The sequence below is a fragment of the Artemia franciscana genome, chromosome 20, assembly GCF_032884065.1.
Source record: "Artemia franciscana chromosome 20, ASM3288406v1, whole genome shotgun sequence".
Classification (NCBI taxonomy): Eukaryota; Metazoa; Arthropoda; class Branchiopoda; order Anostraca; family Artemiidae; genus Artemia; species Artemia franciscana.
In genome coordinates this window covers 28,055,611-28,078,341 of record NC_088882.1, presented here as the reverse complement: position 1 = coordinate 28,078,341, position 22,731 = coordinate 28,055,611, and the positions used below count along the sequence as shown (strand labels likewise).

Here is a 22,731-nt window from a genome sequence, read left to right as displayed (position 1 = left end):
ACTGATCTGTCTCTTGTTTGTTTTTTTTTTCGTTTTTTTTTTTAGTATGTTTAGTGGACCACCAGAACACCATAGAGAGGTGTTTAATGGCTCATTCGAAAACTATTTCTCATATAGCTCTCTCTAAAGCGGATCTTGTAAACTGATCTCTAAAGCGGTATAAGCGGATCTCTAAACTGATCTGTCTCTTGTTTGTTTTTTTTTTCGTTTTTTTTAGTATGTTTAGTGGACCACCAGAACACCATAGAGAGGTGTTTAATGGCTCATTCGAAAGCTATTTCTCATATAGCTCTCTCTAAAGCGGATCTTGTAAACTGATCTCTAAAGCGGTATAAGCGGATCTCTAAACTGATCTGTCTCTTGTTTGTTTTTTTTTTTCGTTTTTTTTTAGTATGTTTAGTGGACCACCAGAACACCATAGAGAGGTGTTTAATGGCTCATTCGAAAACTATTTCTCATATAGCTCTCTCTAAAGCGGATCTTGTAAACTGATCTCTAAAGCGGTATAAGCGGATCTCTAAACTGATCTGTCTCTTGTTTGTTTTTTTTTTTCGTTTTTTTTTTAGTATGTTTAGTGGACCACCAGAACACCATAGAGAGGTGTTTAATGGCTCATTCGAAAGCTATTTCTCATATAGCTCTCTCTAAAGCGGATCTTGTAAACTGATCTCTAAAGCGGTATAAGCGGATCTCTAAACTGATCTGTCTCTTGTTTGTTTTTTTTTTTCGTTTTTTTTTAGTATGTTTAGTGGACCACCAGAACACCATAGAGAGGTGTTTAATGGCTCATTCGAAAACTATTTCTCATATAGCTCTCTCTAAAGCGGATCTTGTAAACTGATCTCTAAAGCGGTATAAGCGGATCTCTAAACTGATCTGTCTCTTGTTTGTTTTTTTTTTTCGTTTTTTTTTTAGTATGTTTAGTGGACCACCAGAACACCATAGAGAGGTGTTTAATGGCTCATTCGAAAACTATTTCTCATATAGCTCTCTCTAAAGCGGATCTTGTAAACTGATCTCTAAAGCGGTATAAGCGGATCTCTAAACTGATCTGTCTCTTGTTTGTTTTTTTTTTTCGTTTTTTTTTTAGTATGTTTAGTGGACCACCAGAACACCATAGAGAGGTGTTTAATGGCTCATTCGAAAACTATTTCTCATATAGCTCTCTCTAAAGCGGATCTTGTAAACTGATCTCTAAAGCGGTATAAGCGGATCTCTAAACTGATCTGTCTCTTGTTTGTTTTATTTTTTCGTTTTTTTTTAGTATGTTTAGTGGACCACCAGAACACCATAGAGAGGTGTTTAATGGCTCATTCGAAAACTATTTCTCATATAGCTCTCTCTAAAGCGGATCTTGTAAACTGATCTCTAAAGCGGTATAAGCGGATCTCTAAACTGATCTGTCTCTTGTTTGTTTTTTTTTTTCGTTTTTTTTTTAGTATGTTTAGTGGACCACCAGAACACCATAGAGAGGTGTTTAATGGCTCATTCGAAAGCTATTTCTCATATAGCTCTCTCTAAAGCGGATCTTGTAAACTGATCTCTAAAGCGGTATAAGCGGATCTCTAAACTGATCTGTCTCTTGTTTGTTTTATTTTTTCGTTTTTTTTTAGTATGTTTAGTGGACCACCAGAACACCATAGAGAGGTGTTTAATGGCTCATTCGAAAGCTATTTCTCATATAGCTCTCTCTAAAGCGGATCTTGTAAACTGATCTCTAAAGCGGTATAAGCGGATCTCTAAACTGATCTGTCTCTTGTTTGTTTTTTTTTTTCGTTTTTTTTTAGTATGTTTAGTGGACCACCAGAACACCATAGAGAGGTGTTTAATGGCTCATTCGAAAGCTATTTCTCATATAGCTCTCTCTAAAGCGGATCTTGTAAACTGATCTCTAAAGCGGTATAAGCGGATCTCTAAACTGATCTGTCTCTTGTTTGTTTTTTTTTTTTCGTTTTTTTTAGTATGTTTAGTGGACCACCAGAACACCATAGAGAGGTGTTTAATGGCTCATTCGAAAACTATTTCTCATATAGCTCTCTCTAAAGCGGATCTTGTAAACTGATCTCTAAAGCGGTATAAGCGGATCTCTAAACTGATCTGTCTCTTGTTTGTTTTTTTTTTCGTTTTTTTTTAGTATGTTTAGTGGACCACCAGAACACCATAGAGAGGTGTTTAATGGCTCATTCGAAAGCTATTTCTCATATAGCTCTCTCTAAAGCGGATCTTGTAAACTGATCTCTAAAGCGGTATAAGCGGATCTCTAAACTGATCTGTCTCTTGTTTGTTTTTTTTTTCGTTTTTTTTTAGTATGTTTAGTGGACCACCAGAACACCATAGAGAGGTGTTTAATGGCTCATTCGAAAACTATTTCTCATATAGCTCTCTCTAAAGCGGATCTTGTAAACTGATCTCTAAAGCGGTATAAGCGGATCTCTAAACTGATCTGTCTCTTGTTTGTTTTTTTTTTTCGTTTTTTTTTAGTATGTTTAGTGGACCACCAGAACACCATAGAGAGGTGTTTAATGGCTCATTCGAAAACTATTTCTCATATAGCTCTCTCTAAAGCGGATCTCTTTAGCGTATAGCCATGTTGTAGTTTATAAGCGTCAGTTTGATCGGCGGATTTTGGCCCATCTATATAATGCAATGGCACTACCCCATTATCTGTATCTAAGTCCCTTTTGGAGGATTTTCCAAAAGGAAGATAAGAAAGAATTGCGGTCTACATATTATAAATATGCAAAGTACCTCTTACGGCTTCCACCATGGACAAGTAAGCGTATTGTGACAAGTCGGTATGGGATTATCGACCCTAATGAAGCAATATTAGCCCAGATCGCCAGATATAACTCTAATATTGTTACTCATCCTTGGGCAATTGTTTTGAGGCAATAGGTTTTTGTTTTTTGTAGTTAGACACCCATTTGTTCTTTATTTTTCTTATGTGTTGTGTATTCTTTTGTAGTGAGTTTTTTTATGCTTTTTTATCTTATACTCCATCTGTTTCTTTTGATGGGAAATAAATATATGTATGTATGTATGTATGTATGTATATCTACGTGCTTTTTATAAATTCTACCATATGCAATTGCCATATGTCACTAAAATGGTACTTTTTGTTCCATTTCACAAAGGGTGGCACTAGCAGGCTACCAGAACATCGTAGACAGATTTTTTATATCTCATATATAAGATATTACCCATAGCTACGATCTTCCTATAAATTCCACCATTTCCCATATCTACGATCTTCCTATAAATTGCACCATTTCCCATATCTACGATCTTCCTATGAACTCCACCATATGGAAGTTCCAAATGGCACTAGAAACGGCACTTTTGGTTCCATGTCTCGAGTGGAAAAGTTGAGGCTATTGGGGTAGCAGAACTTATAAGAGTGATGTTTAGGGGCTCATTTGAAAGCGATTGCTCATATCTAAGCGGTTTCAATTTTTCAATTCTACCCTCTTCGTAAGTGTTATATAGCACTGAAAATAAGACTTTTGGTGCCAGTTCTTAAGTGGAAAAGCTCTGAAGCACAAAGCAGGTATTATTGTAGCAATTATGTTCCAGAAACCTTAATTGGAGGTTTACAAAAACCCCTACCGTACACTCCCCCTACCAGCCCCCATAGTACATTTCATAAATAGTCTTCATCAGTAAGCTATTGAAACATCAGCAGGCTAGCACACCATCGTAGGTGGATGTTTATTGGCTGAATTAAAAGCTATTGCTTTTATTTACTATGTTTTAAAAAATTCCACCATCTATTAGACTTCACAAATTTCAACGTTAACTAGTTTCTGGGGAGAATTTGCAATGGACTCTTTGTCAAGGTTGAAGCATTAGCTGCAACCTAGTAAAGAGCCTATGGTAACTAAAAGTTAAAAAATGTTAAAACAGTCTTTTTTCTTCTTTTTTTTCCAGGCCTGGCGGGTAACTAGAACACCATAGAGAGATGCTTAAGAGCTCATTCAAAAGTCATTTATCATATGTACGTGGCTTATATAAATTCCGCCATTTGGTAGTGCCATATGGCACGAAGAAATGCACTTTTTATGCCGTTTCTCAAGGGGAGGGGCTAGCAGGCTACCAGATAATCTTAGATAGATTTTTGATAGCAAATATAAAAAATGTTGCTCATATCTACGTTCTTCCTATAAATTCTTCCATCTTCAAGTTTCAAATGGCACTTTAGGTGCAATGTATCAAGTGGAAAAGATATGGCTAGTGGGCTACCAGAACTTTTTAGAGCGATGCTTAATGCCTCATCTGAAATTCTAAGTGGAAAATCTAGGAAGCATAAACGGTATCATTGTAATAATTGTGGTTCAAAACCTTTAATTGGAGGTATGCAAGAACACCTCTGACATGTTCTTCCTCCAGGCTCCCTTATTAAGCTACGCAATTCAAGTCCAACAAACACTACTATATTAAATTGTATTATTAGAGGCGTGGTTCTGTTAGTACAGGGGTTGACTTCGAATTGGATTATCATGCGTCCCATTCCAGCTTGGATTTTATTTTTCAATCATGTTTTGTCCCTTCTTATGATTACTTTTCATATAATCCACTATCTTTGCAAATGTGATGCACTTGTTTTTAAAAGTATATTCCGGGAAGACTTATTTTAAACCTATTGCACATATTTGCGTGCTTTATATCAATTTTACCATAAGTGCAATATAGCATTACGAACGGCACTTTTGGTGCCACTTCTTAAGTGGAAGAGCTTAGAAGCATAAAACGGTAGCATTGCAATGATTATGGCTCAAAGCCCATAAATGGAGGTTTATAAGAACCCCTTACATATACTCCCCCTCCAGACCCTCTTAGTAAGTTTCATAAATTGCCTACTCATCTTAAAAGTAAAAGATTATTGCGAAAACAAACTAATTAAAACTAAACACTTTTCAACTAAAAATCTACGAAAAATTAAGCTTGAATGATCAACAGTTTTGAATTGAACCTTCAAACTTCACTCTGCGATGAAGCCTGTGTGCTAGTTCTAATAGTGGTAATTGAGAGGAGGGACGTAATTGCCCTCTTAGTTTTTTGCCCTTGCCTAGGCTTGAAAAACACCTTATTTGGTCATTTCATTGAAAAAGGCACTTTTTCCATTTGATAAAAAAAGGCAGAAACAACCAAAAGTGCCTTTTGTGGGAATGCGCTATCAAGTCAAATTTATAAAAAATGATTAGGTATAAATATAAGCTTTTAAATGAGCCCTTAAACAGCCCTCTTTTATTACAGCAGCCTTCTAGTTTCTGCTAGCCAGTAGGCGATTTATAAAGCCCTGTCTTTATTATGGCTTTTTCAGGCGAAGTTGGCCGAGTAAAAACAGCTTTTTGCTTATCAGAAACAAACTTTCCTGAAAAACATGTATTGATTTGTGAAGTATGAATAATGAAATCCATGTTATAGATTGAAAACTTTTCGTAGCTGTCAATGTTGTCAGCAGTAATTTCTAGAGCTGTCTTATCTCCCCTAGATCGGTGATAATTAGAAATTATATTAAAAATAGGTTTTCAACTGAAATTAAGGAGGGACATCTAAACTTTTATCGAACATACATTGTTCCGTATAAATAAAAAAGATCATGGCAGCGCTGTTCCTATATTAAATTTTAATCAGAAACGAACGAAGATTAGTTTCAAAAAGGAAAGTTTTTCCGAAGGAAGTAAAGAGCGAAGTTGAAACTTAAAACGGACAAAAATAATTACTTAACGGCCTATCTAATATATATAAATAAAACAAGTACAAATAAACCAACTAGTTATGTTTCCTCATACTCCGAGGATTATAGAAAACTAGCGCTTTACTCAAAACACAACATAATATTTTGCAGTAAATAGTTTTGGTGCAGTAATAATAATAATAATGCAGTAATAATAAATAATAATAAGTAAAAATAATAATAATAGTGCAGTAATAATAATAATAGTTTTGGTGCAGTAAAAGCAAGCCAATCAAAAACACTTTTTACACAACAAAAATATCATCAATCCTTTTTAAGGGACAATCCCTTCTAAGATTGTTCCTTTAGTTTTTTTTTTTTTTTTTTGATTAATTTGGTATTACTTCTGCACAATGGCTTAGTTCAATGACCGGGTCGCGTTTTGGTTCTGAAAAGGTCATGTCACGCTTAGGTTGTTGACAAGTTGGAAGCAAAGCCATCTTAATAGCATTAGGACTACAGACTAGCTTTAGAATTTTATTAAATAAAAAAACTAGTTTGTTTAACTGTAAGTAAGGAGCGACATTAAAACTTAAACGAACAGAAATTACTCCGTATATGAAATGGGTTGTCCCCTCCTCAACGCGTCGCTCTTTACGCCAAAGTTTGACTCTTTGCCACAATTCTACTTTTTAAAACAATTAAAAGCTTTAGCGTAAAGAGCGAGGCGTTGAGGAGGGGACAACCCATTTCATATACGGAGTAATTTCTGTTCGTTTAAGTTTTAATGTCGCTCCTTACTTACAGTTAAAAAAACTAGTTTTTTTTATTTAATTTCTGAACATTTTTGAATTAATGCATGTTTGATTTTGGCTCTCCACACATAAATTATTAAAATGAAATTTGCATATTAATTCCTTTTTTGGCTAAATGGCTTTCTCTTAGTTTTGATCAGACGATTTTGAGAAATAAAGGGTGGGGAAGGAGGCCTGGTTGCCCTCCAGTTTTTCGGTTACATAAAAAGGCAACTATAGCTTTTAATTTTTATCGAACGCTTCTATTAGTAAAAAATATACGTAACTTAAGAATTAACTTACGTAACAAACTTTTATATTCTTATATTTTTATTATGTATATAAGGGGGTTTGTATCCTCGTTAATGCCTCGCTCTTTACACGAAATCGTAAGTTTTGTCTCAATTCTTTAAGAATGACCCCTAAATCAGAAAGGCCATAGATTAAATAGTTGAAATTACTAAAAATACTTTAGCCCCACCCCCAAAACCAAAAAAAATCCCCCTGAAAACGTCTGTACACTTCCCAATAACCATTATTATATTTAAACACCGGTCAAAGTTTGTAACTTGCAGCCCCTCCCCCAGGGACTGTGGGGGAGTAAGTAATTCCCAAAGACATAGTTATTACGGTTTTTGACTATGCGGAACAAAATGGCTATCTCAAAATTTAGATCCGTTGACTTTGGAGAAAAATGAGCGTGGGAGGGGGCCTAGGTGCCCTCCAATTTTTTGGTCACTTAAAAAGGGCACTAGAACTTTTCATTTCCGTTAGAATGAGCCCTCTTGCGACATTCTAGGACCACTTGGTCTATACGATGACCCTTGGGAAAAAAAACAACAAACAAATAAACACGCACCCGTGATTTGTCTTCTGGCAAAAAATACGAAATTCCACATTTTGTAGATAGGAGCTTGAAATTTTTGCTATATGGTTCTCTGATGCGCCGAATGCGATGGAAACTTATATATTTAAAATCAGCATGAAAATACGATTCTTTTTACGTATATTTTAGCATCAAAATTCCGTTTTTTAGAGTTTCGTTTACTATTGAGCCGGGTCGCTCCTTACTACAGTTCGTTACCACGAACTGTTTGATCATAGCTTGAAATTCACTGTTGTATAGAGAGAAATAACCGGATTTCCAGAGTTCGTAGTATGTCTTATTTGATCTTCATTTCAAGTAATACTACAGAATATTTCTTACAATTTAAGATTGTATATTACTCACTATTGGTATTATAGCTGCCGGGACCAAAATGCTACCTGAAAAGCAATCCATTATTTCTGTATGCTGTTCAATTATTTTCGGTTATTAGAAAAATATTTAATTTTACACTTATGTTTTTAAGATAATTTAATTGTATACTGAAAGTTGACAACCATAAACATCTTAAAAATTAGGAAAAATTGGGAATCTATTTTTCTGGGAAAAAGACCTCTGTGCTTTCTCAAAGTAAAATACTGAAAATTACTGATGTCATAACTGGTGCAAGACTATGAAAAGCTTTGTAGATTCGTTTACGGTTGTCTAGCTACATACTCATTTTCGACTCCCAAATCAGTATTCCTGTTTTTTATACTTGATTTTCGTGTTTTCAGTAAAGCGCTAGTTTTCTATAATCATAAAGTATAGGGAAACATAATTTGTTGGTTTATTGTTACTAGTTTTGTTGATATATATTAGATAGGCTGTGAAGTAATAATCTTTGCCCGTTTTAAGTTTCAACTTCGCTCGTTACTTCCCTCGGAAAACTTTGTTTATTTAAATTAATAGGCCTAAATTAATTTAAAGCGACTAATTTCAGTCATAATTCTTTGCACATTTATGATAATTTATTTTTTTGGAGCTGGTTAAAAGAAATATTTAGAAAAACGAAAATAACGAGGACGCATGGTATTATGTATAAAGACAGTTCCACATTTATGGGTTAGTGTGTGAACCCGGAACGTAAGGAATAGGACGTTATCAGCGCTTATTAGGTATTTCAATGACAAATAAGAGAATAGGGAGTTCCAATTAAATACTAGAAATAAAAACTAAAACAATCATATGATTCCTTGAGCGGATAACCCTCTACCAAATTCCATGACCAAACGACAACCGACTTGACCTATCTAGTTATAGTACGAATATAATTATAAAAAGTCCTAAGTCTTGTTTTCTCTTTCAATGATTTTTTTTCCCGGAAATTATATTCATTATTTATCTATCTTCCCATACTTTAGTGATTACATATCTTTCCTATTTTCAGATGTAGAGGGTATGCTCGATGATATGGCTTCAAAGACAGTATGTCTGGAAAAAATATTAATGTGAAACATATTATAAGTGTAAGGGACCCCTTTTTTCTCGTTTTCTTTATGTTATAAATGAGCATGGACTAATTAAAAAAATATTTGCTCAAATTAAAGAGCAAATTAGACAATTAGTTTGGGGGCATTTGCCCTCCCCCTACCCCATAGCAAATAAAGCCCCAGACTTACACGTAAATTTATTTTGAGGGGTGGGGGTAGCTTTAAAAAATGCAGAAACCACGCTAATTAAATGAGATAATAAAGAGAATCATAAACCAGGGCCAGATCTAAGGGGTGGGCTAGAAAGGGCAGGCGCCCCAGGCGGTACGCCTTGGGGTGGCAAAACAAGTTTAAATTATAATATTTTTGGGGAAAAATTGTAATAGTTACAGCATTGATGGTATGGCAAGGGGTGGCGAACTCTACATTTGCCCTCCCCCCGCCCTTGAGAAAAAACCTAACTCTGGCTCTTTTGTAAACAATCTTAAGATTTAGGGGACGGAGAATGAGCTCAAACAGTCTCTTGATATCTATAGGCCAGGGGCTGGGGTTGAATTTATACCTTGTATATTTCTTAAAGCTGTTACGCTCTTTTAATAAAGTTTTATTTTCAATAACTTTAGGACACGGATAAAAATGCCAAACCATCATTTTTGTTGGAAATTTAATTTGTCGTGAATTTTAGCTAACCTAATATCATACCATTATAACAACTGCTTTCTTTGAAAAATGCTATTCATGAATCCAAAAAAAAATATCCAACTTCTCCCAGTGCATCCAAATATCTTTAAATTCCACAAGACTTCAACGGTTTTACTACTGAAAAGTCGGCACGAACCACACAAAGAAAAGCCGGTCTCATCATATTGAGATGGTAAAAATGCCGACGGGGTCCTATTGCCATATCTACATGATATTCAGCTCATTATGCTATTGAAAGCTCTACCTTCCCTCTTTGATTATCGAGTAATAAAAAAATTGTAATAGCTAAAAAAATTAATGCTGTAAGGAATTTGGCAGGAAGACAAAATAATTTTAAGTCATTATAGTCAGAATTTATTTAACAGTTTAAATTTTATTTTCTTAATTGTTGGTCACTGCTTTATAGTCGATAAATTGGCTCAGAAATAATTAAAAAAAGCTGTGCTTGAGAGACAGGGGAAGGAGGTAGAATAAAATAAATTATTTCTATTGAATTAAATGCCGTCAAAACGTGTACACGACGAAAGTCTTCTTGTTATTTCTGTGCCTAACGAACAAGACCGTAACTAGAGGTGGGGGTAGGGGGTTTACGTTACCACCCAAAAATGTTTGTCTGACTCGCGAAAACGAAAAAAAGGAATATAAATAAAATTTTCGTGCATTTTTAAAAAATTTTTTACCCCCTCCTCCAAAAATATCGCCAAAAAAAAACCCGGATTCGGCCTTGATACGGACATAACAAACAGGAAAATAAGCAGAGAGGCAGGGACACTGACACACACACACACACACACAAAAAAAACAGAGCCCTCGGCCAGAGGCGGGTCAAGAGCGAAATTGGGGGGGGAGGGCAATGTGATAAGGGCGTTAATAATTGACCAAATTGACATATTTAAAAAAAAGGGTAAAAAGAGAAAAACATAAAAGAGTACCTGAAAGATCTTAGGGGACAGTTCTCTTGTCCCCTGGATCCGTCCCTTCTGAGCTTGGTTCTGCGGAAAATCTTAAATTTTTCTGCATTTCTTGATTCTTCCTATTCAAACCATAAAATATATTTCTTTTGGCATTGCTCTCTCTCCCATCCCCCCCCGGAACAAATCCTGTGTACTTTTCTGCCAGGGGCATTTTAGTTTTCCTTAAACTATTTCCATTTTATTTTGTTTAAATTTTACACCGAACTGTCTTCGTTTTCTTGGCGCACCACCTTTTCCCTTCGTACTCTTCGCACCACACAGTAAAATACCTGTAAAATACGGAGGAGGGGCAAAAAGCTAAAAAGTTTATTTCATTTAATACATACAAAGGATTGTCTTCTATGGGATTATTGAGGTCATTGAAAACGAAAATAAGTTTATTAGGGGCCCGTCACCCGTGTTACAGGGATTTTATTTCAAATTCACCTTTATGGTTTGAAGTTTAATGGATAAAGTCCGAAAATAAGCGAAATATCCGTTTTTAGTGAGTGAAGTCTTTTCAAGTTCTTTCTTGATTGTAGCTAACGAAAAAGGAAAATATAAAAACTCATAACCAACACATGTAGTTTAACTTACTATTACGGTAACTTTATAAGATTTCATAGCTCTCAATTAGGCACAAAATGACATAGAAGGAAACATAGAGTTCCCTGCAAGTGCTCCCATCACCATTAGTACTTACCAGGTAGCATGGGTTTTAGCCTTTCAGCAGACGCACACTCAGGTAGTTGGGGTAGGGAACAGCAGAGACGAGCTAATATTTACAGAGGAGGAACGTTCATCACCGTAGCTGATATTAGGCAATTGTTTTTATAGACAGAAAACAATGGAAATCCCCAAGCTATGGGCGCGGATGCTTTAATTGAGCATCAAGCCTCATCAATAATCGTACAGTGTTTAATAATTTATTATAAAATTGAAATGTTTCAGGCCTTAACCTCAACCAATATTCAGGCCATAAACTGGATTCCATGACTCTGGCAGGTATTTGAAATAGGACTTTTCCTAAGAAGAGAGGGGGAGTAAAATTTTTTATAAAGGCTTATTCGAAAAAAAATTGAATTGTTTGAAAAATTGAAAATTATTTGAAAAATAAAAAAAATCACGATATCTCAGAGACGAGGGGTATATGCGTTAAACTCCCCTCCATTTGCACATAAGCCTGGTTTTCATTACTGAAATGAAATTTTTTCAGCAAGCAAATTACTTTTGGCTATCCTCTTTATGCTTTAAAAGTAAAATTAAATAACAAATAAATTTTGGACCAATCTCTAAAATAGACAAAAAAATAATAATAACAGAAATAGTCAAAGCGAAAAAAAAGAAAAGAAATGAAAAGGAAAAATCTATATGAGCCAAGTAAGTAAGTATGTCAGCATGATGGCACTAGATTCTTATATATTGAATCTTGAAGTTATAGAATATTATAGAATATTGAAGTTATATTAGTATTAATTAGCTTACAAGATTGATTAGCTTATATTATTATTGATTAGCTTACAAGAGGATTATTTCGCAACATAATAGTTAACTAAGTTTCAATTTTCATAATTTTTTTTCAGTTGCTTTGATGTTTTCATTGAAGTAACTCTAATAGCTTCTTTTCCCTACGTGGATCAGTAGCGACAATTGTATTTATTATTATTGGTGGTGTTTTTTTTTTGTTTTTAGTTTAGTGTTTTTTTTTCTTTTTATCGTGTGCTGAGGACGCCTAGTTTGGATATAGGCGAAATATCCGCGTTGTTTTAGTCTTTCCTCTCTACTGACCGTAGTCTCGTTTGAGGTTTTTTTTTGTGGAGTTTTATCTCTTTGTTGTTTAGTACCCATTTAGAGCCGGGTCGAGCTTATTTAGTCATGCCACTGACCCCTGTCCCAAACCAAATACCCGGTCACGCAAGGAATTAAACCCGTGCCACTGGGACAAAGGATTCCCAAACCAGCGTACAATGGATATCACTGTTTAAAAGTAGCGATATGTATATATATACTCCGATACTACTTACGAAATCGTGTTTAATCCATTTCATAGAAATTGTACTTTTTCCTCATTGTAGTTTCGGGTGACGACTAAGAAAAGACATGATCCTCTCCTCTTATATAAATTAAAAGTTGCCACATTTCAAACTCAATCTAGGAACAATCCAATAAATGAGAGCATTAAGACGGGACTTGATTAGATTTTGACCTGGGCACCTTGCCTTAACAAAATTCTACGTAGCACTGCTAAGAGCAGGTGAGAAATCATAAGCTTATTTCTGCCGCAACTTAATTCAAAACATACTTCAGGTGTACCAAAGGCAAGATTGGGCAGACCCAAAGGTGATTCAAGAGTTACATCTTACGGACCAGACACACGTAACTTTTTTCTGCGCCAATTTCAGCAGCTATGTGGGCAATTGATAGTGGAACAAAAACAGTGCCCTTTGCGCGATATTTTTAAAACTAAGAGAAATGTGCATCAATAATCAACTACAAGTCCTGTGGTGGCGCAGTGGATTTGACCTTAGCTTGGTAATACGGGACCCAGAGATCGAATCACGCTGCAGGAATGCACTGCAGGGCCGACGCAGGGACCTTAGTAGTCAAGAAGCGTCGTTAATTCTTAAATAAATAATCAACTACAGTTTATCAACAGTTGCATGACTGATTTTAGCTTAGTTCTTTTGATTATCTTGATGAAGAGAAGGGAACGATTGAGAAATGAAATACCTAAGAAAGAACAGTTTTTTTTTTTATGGTCACAATGAAATTCGCAGCCGTTTTATAAATCGGCACCGAAAACAAAAAAATTATCAAGCATGAATCACAGCCGTTCTTCGTAATTCGGTGTCGATTTGGCAAATCGGTGCCGAAAAAAGCTAAGTGTTGCGTATATGAGGGGGTTCAACCCTTGTCAATACCTCGCTCTTTACACTAAAGCTTAAATGTCCCAATTCCTTAAGGATGACCTCTGAATCACAAAGGCCGAAGAATAAATATTTGAAATTACTAAAAATACTTCGGCGTAAAGAGTGAGGTATAACGAGGAGGTAAACCTCTCATATGCGTAATAATTTTTGTTCGTTTTAAGTTTTAATGCTCCTCCTTACTTTCAGTAGAAAAAACTTTTCATAATTGTTTTTTTCATTGCTGTTTCAAATAATGCTAGAAAATCCCGCACCCCCTTCATTGAAATTCTCTTTCCCCATGAAAATTTCCTCCATGGAAATATCCTCCCACGTAGCCCCCCTCAACTCTCCCCCTAAACCAAAATTCCCCCCTGAAAACGTATGTACACTTCCCAGTAACCATTACTATATGTAAACACAGGTCAAAGTTTGTAACTTGCAACCCCTCCCACGGGGACTGCGGGGGAGTAAGTCGTCCCTAAGACATAGTTATTAGGTTTTTCGACTACGGTGAATAGAATGGCTATCTCAGAATTTTGATCCGGTGACTTTTGGGAAGAAATGAGCGTGGGAGGGGGCCTAGGTGCCCTCCAATTTTTTTGGTTACTTAAAAGGCACTAGAACTTTTCATTTCCGTTAGAATGAGCCCTCTCACGACATTCTAGGATCACTCAGTCGGTACGATCACCCCTGGGAAAAAAAACAAACAAAAAAACAAATAAACACGCACCCGTGATATGTCTTCTGGCAAAAAATGCGAAATTGCACATTTTTGTAGATAGGAGCTTGAAACTTCTACAACAAGGTTCTCTGATACGCTGAATCTAATGGTGTGATTTTCGTTAAGATTGTATGACGTTTAGGAGGTGTTTCCCCATATTTTCTAAAATGAGGCAAATTTTCCTTAGGCTCGTAACTTTCGATGGGTATAACTGATCTTGATGAAACTTGTATATTTAAAATCAGCATTAAAATGCGATTCTTTTGATGTAATTATTGGTATCAAAATTCCATTTTTTAAGTTTCGGCTACTATTGGGCCGGGTCGCTCCTTACTACAGTTCGTTACCACGAACTGTTTGATCAGGGTTGCTAATTTTTTCGCAGGAAAATTTTGAAGGGATTTGATTTATGTGCCAGGACCTTCAGAGAAAAAATCGTGTTGACGTTAATTATATGAGTGATAGATCATATGGAAATATGAGGAATGTAAAGAAAGTGGAGAAAGCATTAAAATATGAACTAAGAGGTGTGAAGTGGAGGCCGCGGATAAAACTGCGAAGATATGGAAGATGGAACCAGACGGTAAAATAGTAACATATAGAACTGGCATACTAATAAATTGAGAGGGTATAGTCAATCTGAACGTGTCCCTGTTAAAGATAGGAAGGGCCCCCAAAAAGGGGGCAGTCGTAGTAGTAGTAGAAGTACGTAAAGAATGCCTTTTGGTTAGTTTAACATCCCCATCAACATGTCTGTAAGTTCTAATATAATACTTAAAGTCAGGGACGTAATTTTCTATGGGGCAGGGGGCAATTGCCCCTCCTAGACCTTGATTTGCTCCTCCAGACCTGAGTCCCCCCTCGGCTGAAATTTTAATTTCTTCAAAAATCTTGTCAAAACTAACATAATTCTGCATAATTCAAGGATCAACAGAAAGGCATCAGTTTTCTTTAGTATATATTTACTTCTATAGCATTATATGTATCTTTATACTGCTTTTATAGCACTATATAGTACTTTCATTGTACCAAATGGCTAATTTCTCAGTTTTATCGTAATTTTAACTGGATTTGGGAAAATTGACTCTAACTTTGTCCCCCCCCCCAGTATTTTACGCCACTGTTCAAAGTGGTTCACAAGGTATTACTAACGCGCCCTTTGGCAAGTACGTACATATAGTGTTTGATTCAGTTCAACTTCTATATAAGAACTTCTCGAATTTTTCACCCTAATACCCTTCATTTTTAATAGTGGTCGTAGGGGTAGTAGTCATAGCAATAGTAGCAGCTTGCTAACTTTCTCTTTGGTCGGTTGAACATACACTTGTGGTAAAAAAGGAAAATCAAATGTCACAAATCATTAGAGCAGATTTATTTTTCATTATCCAGATGAATCAGACTTTTTCTGAATGCTGATTAATGAACACCAGTATCGAACATCTTTTAAATTTGTGAATTTTGGTAACGAACTTTGATCAGACGTCTTTGGGGAAATTGTAGCTAAAAAGGGCACGGGAGGGGAATAGTTGTACTCCGGCCTTTTTTTTAACATTCCTCAGCATACCCTGAAAGTTTAAACTTAATACACTCAGCTGTTCTCGACATACTGCAGAAACATCTTCTTGTAAAAGTATCTTTTAAAGGTATTACAAGTATCTTATGATTGAGTTGAAGATGCCTCTAAACATTTTCCGAACGATGTGACGGCTGATACCATCAGCCGGTCTTCAGATATTGCTCGTATTTCCTTTTCATAACCAATAAAGGATTTTTTTTTTCTTTTTTATTGTGTTTTGTATTCTTCTGGGCATTTTTCTAAAGTTTGGCATTAATACTCCAGGCTTTTTTGGATATCCTGGATCAAATATACCCTCTTTTCTGGATGAAAAACGTCGTATGTTAGTAGGCAACTTGCATAACTTACAGTCCTTGCAACAGGGACTAATGGTTGTGAACTCTTGGGGCACAGTTATTTAAACATTGGACTGTTTTAAGTAAAGTGGGTATCTCAAAATTTTCATCGGATGTATTTGAGAGAAAAAGGAGCATAGTGTGGTCCGATCACTTTTGACTCTTAAAAAGGGCACTGGAACTTTTGACTTTCGAAAATAAACCATAGTTGTTGTACGAATGATCTTAATAGGCATTTATATTAAAACCATAAAACAAACGATTCCAAAAAGGTTGAACATGTAAAGATTCTAGCTTATATTTTACCCAAGGGCGCCGGCAGAAAATTTTCCAGGCGGGAGGCAAACTCCAAAATATAAGTGGTGGTTAGGTGATAGGGATTATATTTCAGGAAACGATTTTCGTATGAATATGTTTATTTTAAATACTTTTGCGAAAGACTCTCAAATGAAAAGAACAATTACATTGTATGCAAAATTAAATAAAATACAGTAAACCTTAAACGACAAGGATTCCTGGTAAAGGTATCAATTAATTTAATCAATAATATATTTAATTATTATGTACTTAGTTTTAAAAGAAAATCAAGTAGAAATGCTTATTGCTTCCGTAGGTTATAACAAATATAGACCTGTCATTTTTGCAATTTTCTACGCCAAGGAATAGTTTTACACAGAGGCGCCATTAGGACCAAATCTTGGGGTGGGCATGAACTCCATCTTGCCCCCCCCCCTGACTCACTTCGTGTCGCGTAATCATCTAGGAAATGGGCATTTGACAGAACTCGAGAATTTTATTATGTATCTTACCTAATTTCAAAGTTTACAATGATTAATAGCAAATAGCGTAATTACCCCAAGGGTCATCAAGTAATTACGCTCTTTGGTTAATTGGCGTGCAGTAATTTCAAATCAATTGGACAGAATGGATTATGTTGGACATAATGGATTGTTATGGCCGGCAAAGGGCCCTTTGTGGTTGAAACTTGGGCCCCCTGGTAAATCTGGGGTTGCCCCCCTGACCCCCCCCCCCACATTCCCCCCCCCCTGACCCTCCCCCACCCCCCCAAATGGCGCCTCTGGTTTTACAGAAGGAGTAGAGATGCTGAAAATCATCATACCTGCCTGCGTACCACGTTTTGATTTTATAACTCAAGTAAAATGTACCTTTTTCATATTAGGACAGTTTTCCCCCTAGAAATTAAATCCTTTATATATTGAGACGTTAAAAAAAATAAATAAAAAGGAATAGCGAAAAAAAAAATTAAACTTACTATACAGCTGTCAAATTAATTCTCTTTCTTTCTATTGTCCTATTCCACTTAATAAAATTAACAGGTTCAAGAATTATTTGTCATAAGAGAATTTTATCTAATAGTTTGTGATTAAAAAATTGGAAGCGAAAAGTGACTTGGACCAATATTCACCAAAGCTAAAAATGGAATTCTCATGACAATTGTTATATCGGCAGTATTGATTTTTTATGCTTATTCTAAATATATAAAATTCTTTCAATTTATTGTTACCCACTTAAAACCAACAATCTAAGAATATTTGCCTTATTTTCGAAAAAAGGGTAAAAAACCCCAAAAAAGCAAGCGATATTATTAAAAATCCCTTAATTAGATCCATCATATCAGAGAACCCTACCATAGAGGTTTCAAGCTCCAATCTTCATAATATGGCATTTCGCTTTTTTTTTATATAAGAAATATCATCGAGGCATGTTTATTTGGTTTGTTTTTTTTGCAGGGGTGATTATATCAACCGAAGGTCCAAGATAATTGGGAGGGAGCTCATTCAAACGTAAATTTAAAGCTCTTTTTTAAGTAACAATACAGATTGCGTTAGGGGAAAATCTTGTTTTCTTGCTATTTTAGGGCACCAAAATACGACTCTACCCCGAAGAGGACAAAGTCGTATACAATTTAAAATTATGATGAGGAAAGTAAAACAGTTCAAAATAGGGATGATACCTTTTTATTGACAGTGAATAGATATAAAATTATTTAACTGGATATTTCGAACACATATACACTGTTCGAAATATCCAGTTAAATAATTTTATATCTATTCACTGTCAATAAAAAGGTATCATCCCTATTTTGAACTGTTTTACTTTCGTCATGGAAATGCAGTGTGGTCTTCGAAGTTATCTATATTATGATGAGGGAATTGACTTACAAGTATCAATAACTTTATTTTAGGCTTCCAAGTTGCAGAAGAAGTAATGCCACGCGGTGGCAGTACTGACTTGAACCAAGTCAATTCGCTTTATTTGTAGTGGAATTAGCTTACGTTTATTAATCTGTAATTGCATATTAGCTATAATGAGGAGGGAGTCATTGTTTAGGTGGGGTAGGGTAGATTCGTAAAAAAGTATATTTTAATGGACAAACTGCTTACTCTTCATGAAGTTTGAGGTAAATGTTCAAGAGGTAGGGTGGGAGTAGGAATTAATTTGAATGTTTCTCTATACAGCTAAAATATTATATTCCCATATCTAGCAGCTCAGAGGCAGAAAAGGCAAGCCAGGTCATCATCACTCCGCTAGAAAACTTCTTAGGGATGGCAAATACTGCTAGGAACTTAGTTTTCAAAAATTTTAAATGGTCTTATTTTGTTTTTTCTATTTATATGAAGTAGTTTAATACATTAAAGAAATGCATGTAATGTATTTAATTGTAGAGAAATCCTATTATAGAGGCAGTGAATGCTTCAGTTACGTAAAAGATCAAAGGTCTCCTAGACTTTCCATCCATACAAATAATAATACTCCTTTTCATCGAACCACAATTTTTTAGTAGCAATTTTAACAAGGACTTTGTATTAAAGTTACTACCACCACTAATTTTTTAAGTATATTCAAATTTTATCCACAATTGACATTGCAAATTTAAACATAGTACGGTAATAATCAACGTTCAATTACTATTTACACATTTTAAAAGGAATCAGCCGGGGATGTAAGGGACTGGTACAATCATGTCTTGGTTAGGCATGGGTATGATTTGGAAAACAGTCAGAAATTAAATAAAAAAAGAACTTTTCAAATGAAAGCAAGGACCAGATTTGATACTTATTTGAACAGATTTTTCTTTATATGATGGAGGCAGCCTCCATCATATAATTACCGTACTAATTACCATATAATTACCAGTTACCATAATATAATTACCATAATATAATTATTAGTATCATATAATTACCGTATAATTACCATACTCTTTACCGTAAAGTTTGGCTCTTTTCAAATTTTTAAAGAAAATTTGCAATTGGAAAGATAAGATTTTTCCAAGAACTAAAAAACTTTTGTTTAATGAGCAGGGGACAGTGTTTAATTATATTTCATGAAACTTTAAAGTTTTTTGAATACAATACTTTTGGCAACGCAGAAAAAATGATCAATATTTCAATGATCTCTATTTGGATTTTAATGGGTAATCAAACAGTTCGTGGTAAAGGACTGTAAGTAAGGAACGACCCGGCTCAATAGTAACTGAAACTTCAAAAGACGGAATTTTGATGCCAACAGATATATCAAAAAAATTTGCTTATCATGCTGATTCCAAATATATAAGTTTCATTAAGTTCAAACTTACCCATCAAAAGCTACGAGCCTGAGGGAATAAGTTGAAAAAAGGGGGGAAGACCTCCCTCAAGCTATAGAATTTTAATGAAAAACACATAATCGAATTTAACGTATCATAGAACCGTACTTTGGAGGTTTCAAGCTTATATCTAAAAATGTGGAATTTTGTAATTTCTCCCAGAAGAAGGATCACGGATGTGTGTTTATTTGTTTGTTCGTTTTTTTGTTTTTTTTTCAGGGGTGATCGTGTCGACCCAGTGGATCTGAAACTTCACGAGAGGGCTCTTTATAATGGAAATGGAAAGTGCTAGTGCCCTGTTTAAATGGCCAAAAAATGGGGGGCAACTAGGCCCCCTGCCACGCCACTTATTACCAAAATCGTCAGCAAAATTTTGAGAAAATTTTTTCTTCAGTATAATTGAAAGGCCCAATAACTATGTCTTTAGAGATAAAATGACCCCCTACAGCTCCTGGGGAAAGTTTTTTAAGTTATGAAATGCACCCGTTGTTTCATTTATTATTGGGAAGTCTGCATATACTTTTTGAGTAGAGAGGGCAGGACGAATTTTCTGCTGGGAGGGTTTTGCACGGGGAGATTTTTTTCAGGGAGGGGGAAATTTCCAGGAGGTGAACTATCCAGGGGGAATTTTACGCTTGGTGAATTTGCCAGAATTCCTCTTCTAAATTTCTTTATGTGTCTTGCTTTCTCTTTACCAATTCATAGGCGTGGACATACTAAGGGTAATTATCCAAGATAAGATTTCACCAGGATTGAATTGCCCAGAGGATATTTCTTTAGGGAGGAGGAATTTTCCGTGGAGGTGGAGCCAAATGTCCTGGTGTTATTTTAAAAACGGTTAGAAATCAAATTTAAATAAAACAAGTTTTTTCAACTGAAAGTAAGGAGCAACATTAAAACTTTAAACGAACAGATTATTAATAGAACAAATAATTACAAATACAAGGATTTTTTCCCCTTCTCAACACCTGACTCCTTACACTAAAGTTTGAATTTTGTCCCAATTCCTTAAAAATATCTCCTGAAACACAAATGTCGTTTAATTAGAACAATCAGTAACTTTTTTTTAACGTGCGAAAAAATTTTAGCGTAAAGAGTGAGGTATTAAGAAGGGGGGTAGCCCTCCCCATATAAGGAACAACTTCTGTTCTTTTTAATGTTACTCCTTACTTTCAGTTGAAAAAACTTGTTTTTTTTTTAATGAAGCTTAGAGACAAACATTTTTCTAAAGGCAATGAAAAAGGTATGCCAACTTAAGTAAAAGTATATAAAAAAAGAAAAAGTAATAATTCGAAAAACACACAAAACAATAGACTACTTGCAAAAACTAAGATATTAACTCCCAGCATTCAGTTCTGTGGAATAATGACGAAGCTTTGGACGGATATTTTTTTAACAATAACTACAGTTTTGAACTTAGTTATCAAACACCAAAATATTTAATGTCTTTAGGCTCAATTGCTTATAAAAGATAACACATTATCAAAGAAGTTTGTTCAAAGTAAAACATTAAAACTAAAATTCAGAAAATCAAATAAAAGTTTTAATTCAATATTTTTATTCTATTTTCAATACCAAAAACTAATATATTCGTCACCTTTATGAGTCATAACTGTGAAAAATTTATACTTTTTCAAAGTGGCAAATAGATAAATACAATCAATCCTGGAAAAAAATAAATGATAATAAAAACAAAAAAACGTATCCATTAAGGAGGAAAATACAACAAATTCTAGCATTCCATTCAAGAGAAATATTTCTGATTATAGTGGCTTCAAATATCAGCTCATGGGTACTCTTGCAATGCAGGCAAAGATTGACGGCGCATTTCTACCTAGTGTACCCCTTATTAAGTTGCTTCCATTTTGTTTTCTATAACTATATGAACTTTCTTGCGTACTAATAACTGCATTAATTACTAATAAACAAATAAATGTTTAGGATCACCATAAAAAGCTGATTATTTGATTAAATATTATCAATAGTTACGCTCTTACAGTTTCATTATTGACAAGGATCATTATTTATTTACCATTGATTACTATTAGAAAATTGACTTTTTTTTGTGTTACTCCAACCAAATCATATAAAAAACATGTTTGTGGAAAACTGGAAAGGGGTGACTCAGTCACAGAGCCGAACTTAAATTCTTCTTATTAAGGGTTGGAATCTATTGGCAGGCAGCCAACAATTGGTCAACACCCATTTTTCCATGGTTTTCCTATATTCTACTCTTTTTCATTTTGTTTCCTTATAATTACTTTAAAGTCCCAAATTTCCAGGGGGCCACAGCCCCCCACCCTCTTTACTGGCATCAGTGGTTTTACCCCATGATAATGCCTCCTAGTATTAGATCATTGAAAAACTAAGTCCTGGGATTCAGTTGCATGAGGGCTTAGTTACACGAGGTTTCAGTTGCACTGGGGTTCAGTTGCACGGGCTCAGTTATACGGGTTTCAACTGCATAGAGGTTCAATTGCATGGGGGGTTCTGTCACAGAGGCTCAGTTCCTTGAGGTTTTATTATATACAGGGGTTCAATTATACGCACAGCTAAAGTGATAATGTCAAATCATCGCTCTCTTGTGGTTTGCAAAATCATATATCTATTGCCAATTTTATGGTCATTGCATTCATCTTGGCCCTTGCAAAGTTATGTTTTGTTTTCTTTGATGACTCTCCTGTGATCGATTGAAATCGTTCTAAGAACTAGTTACCCTGTTCCGTTTTAAACTTTTTGAGCGAATGAGGGTAACGGGCTGGTTTAAATTTAGAAAAAAACATTCATGTAACAAAAAAATTAGAAAGAAATCAAGTAAAAGCTGAAATCTTGAATAGCTACTTTTGTTCAATTTAGGCCCTTGTTACTCTTTTAAACTTACTTCACAAATCTTGAACAATACAATTACTACTCACGGCAGTATAAAGCCGCCTGAGGCTAATACAGCTACATACGCTTCCCCTCCATCCCATTATATTCAAAGCTCCCTTCTTTACACCCTCAACCGCGGACGCCCTAGACAGTTGGCCATAAAGAACAACCTTCGGCAATCTGTCATCCTTAATCGGCAGAACGTGCCCTAGCCCAGAGGCACCATTTGGGGGGGGGGGGTCAGGGGAGGACAAATTTCCACCCCAGGTTTTTCAGGGGGCCCAA

The 22,731-nt window shown here is 35.2% G+C and overlaps 1 protein-coding gene across 2 annotated transcripts in view; it reads right to left on the bottom strand.

Moving 5' to 3' along the window:
* The window catches only part of LOC136040073 (axin-2-like), a 123,709-nt gene extending 111,197 nt beyond the window's left edge, over positions 1-12,512 (bottom strand). The window contains exon 1 of one of the 2 annotated variants that reach the window (XM_065724147.1): positions 12,449-12,512. The gene's annotated coding sequence lies outside the window, so the exon portion shown is untranslated. Of the gene's footprint in view, positions 1-9,471; positions 9,617-12,448 lie in introns of those variants that run through there. The other variant, XM_065724145.1, reaches the window with a different exon arrangement.
* Between the last annotated feature and the right edge of the window lie 10,219 nt (positions 12,513-22,731).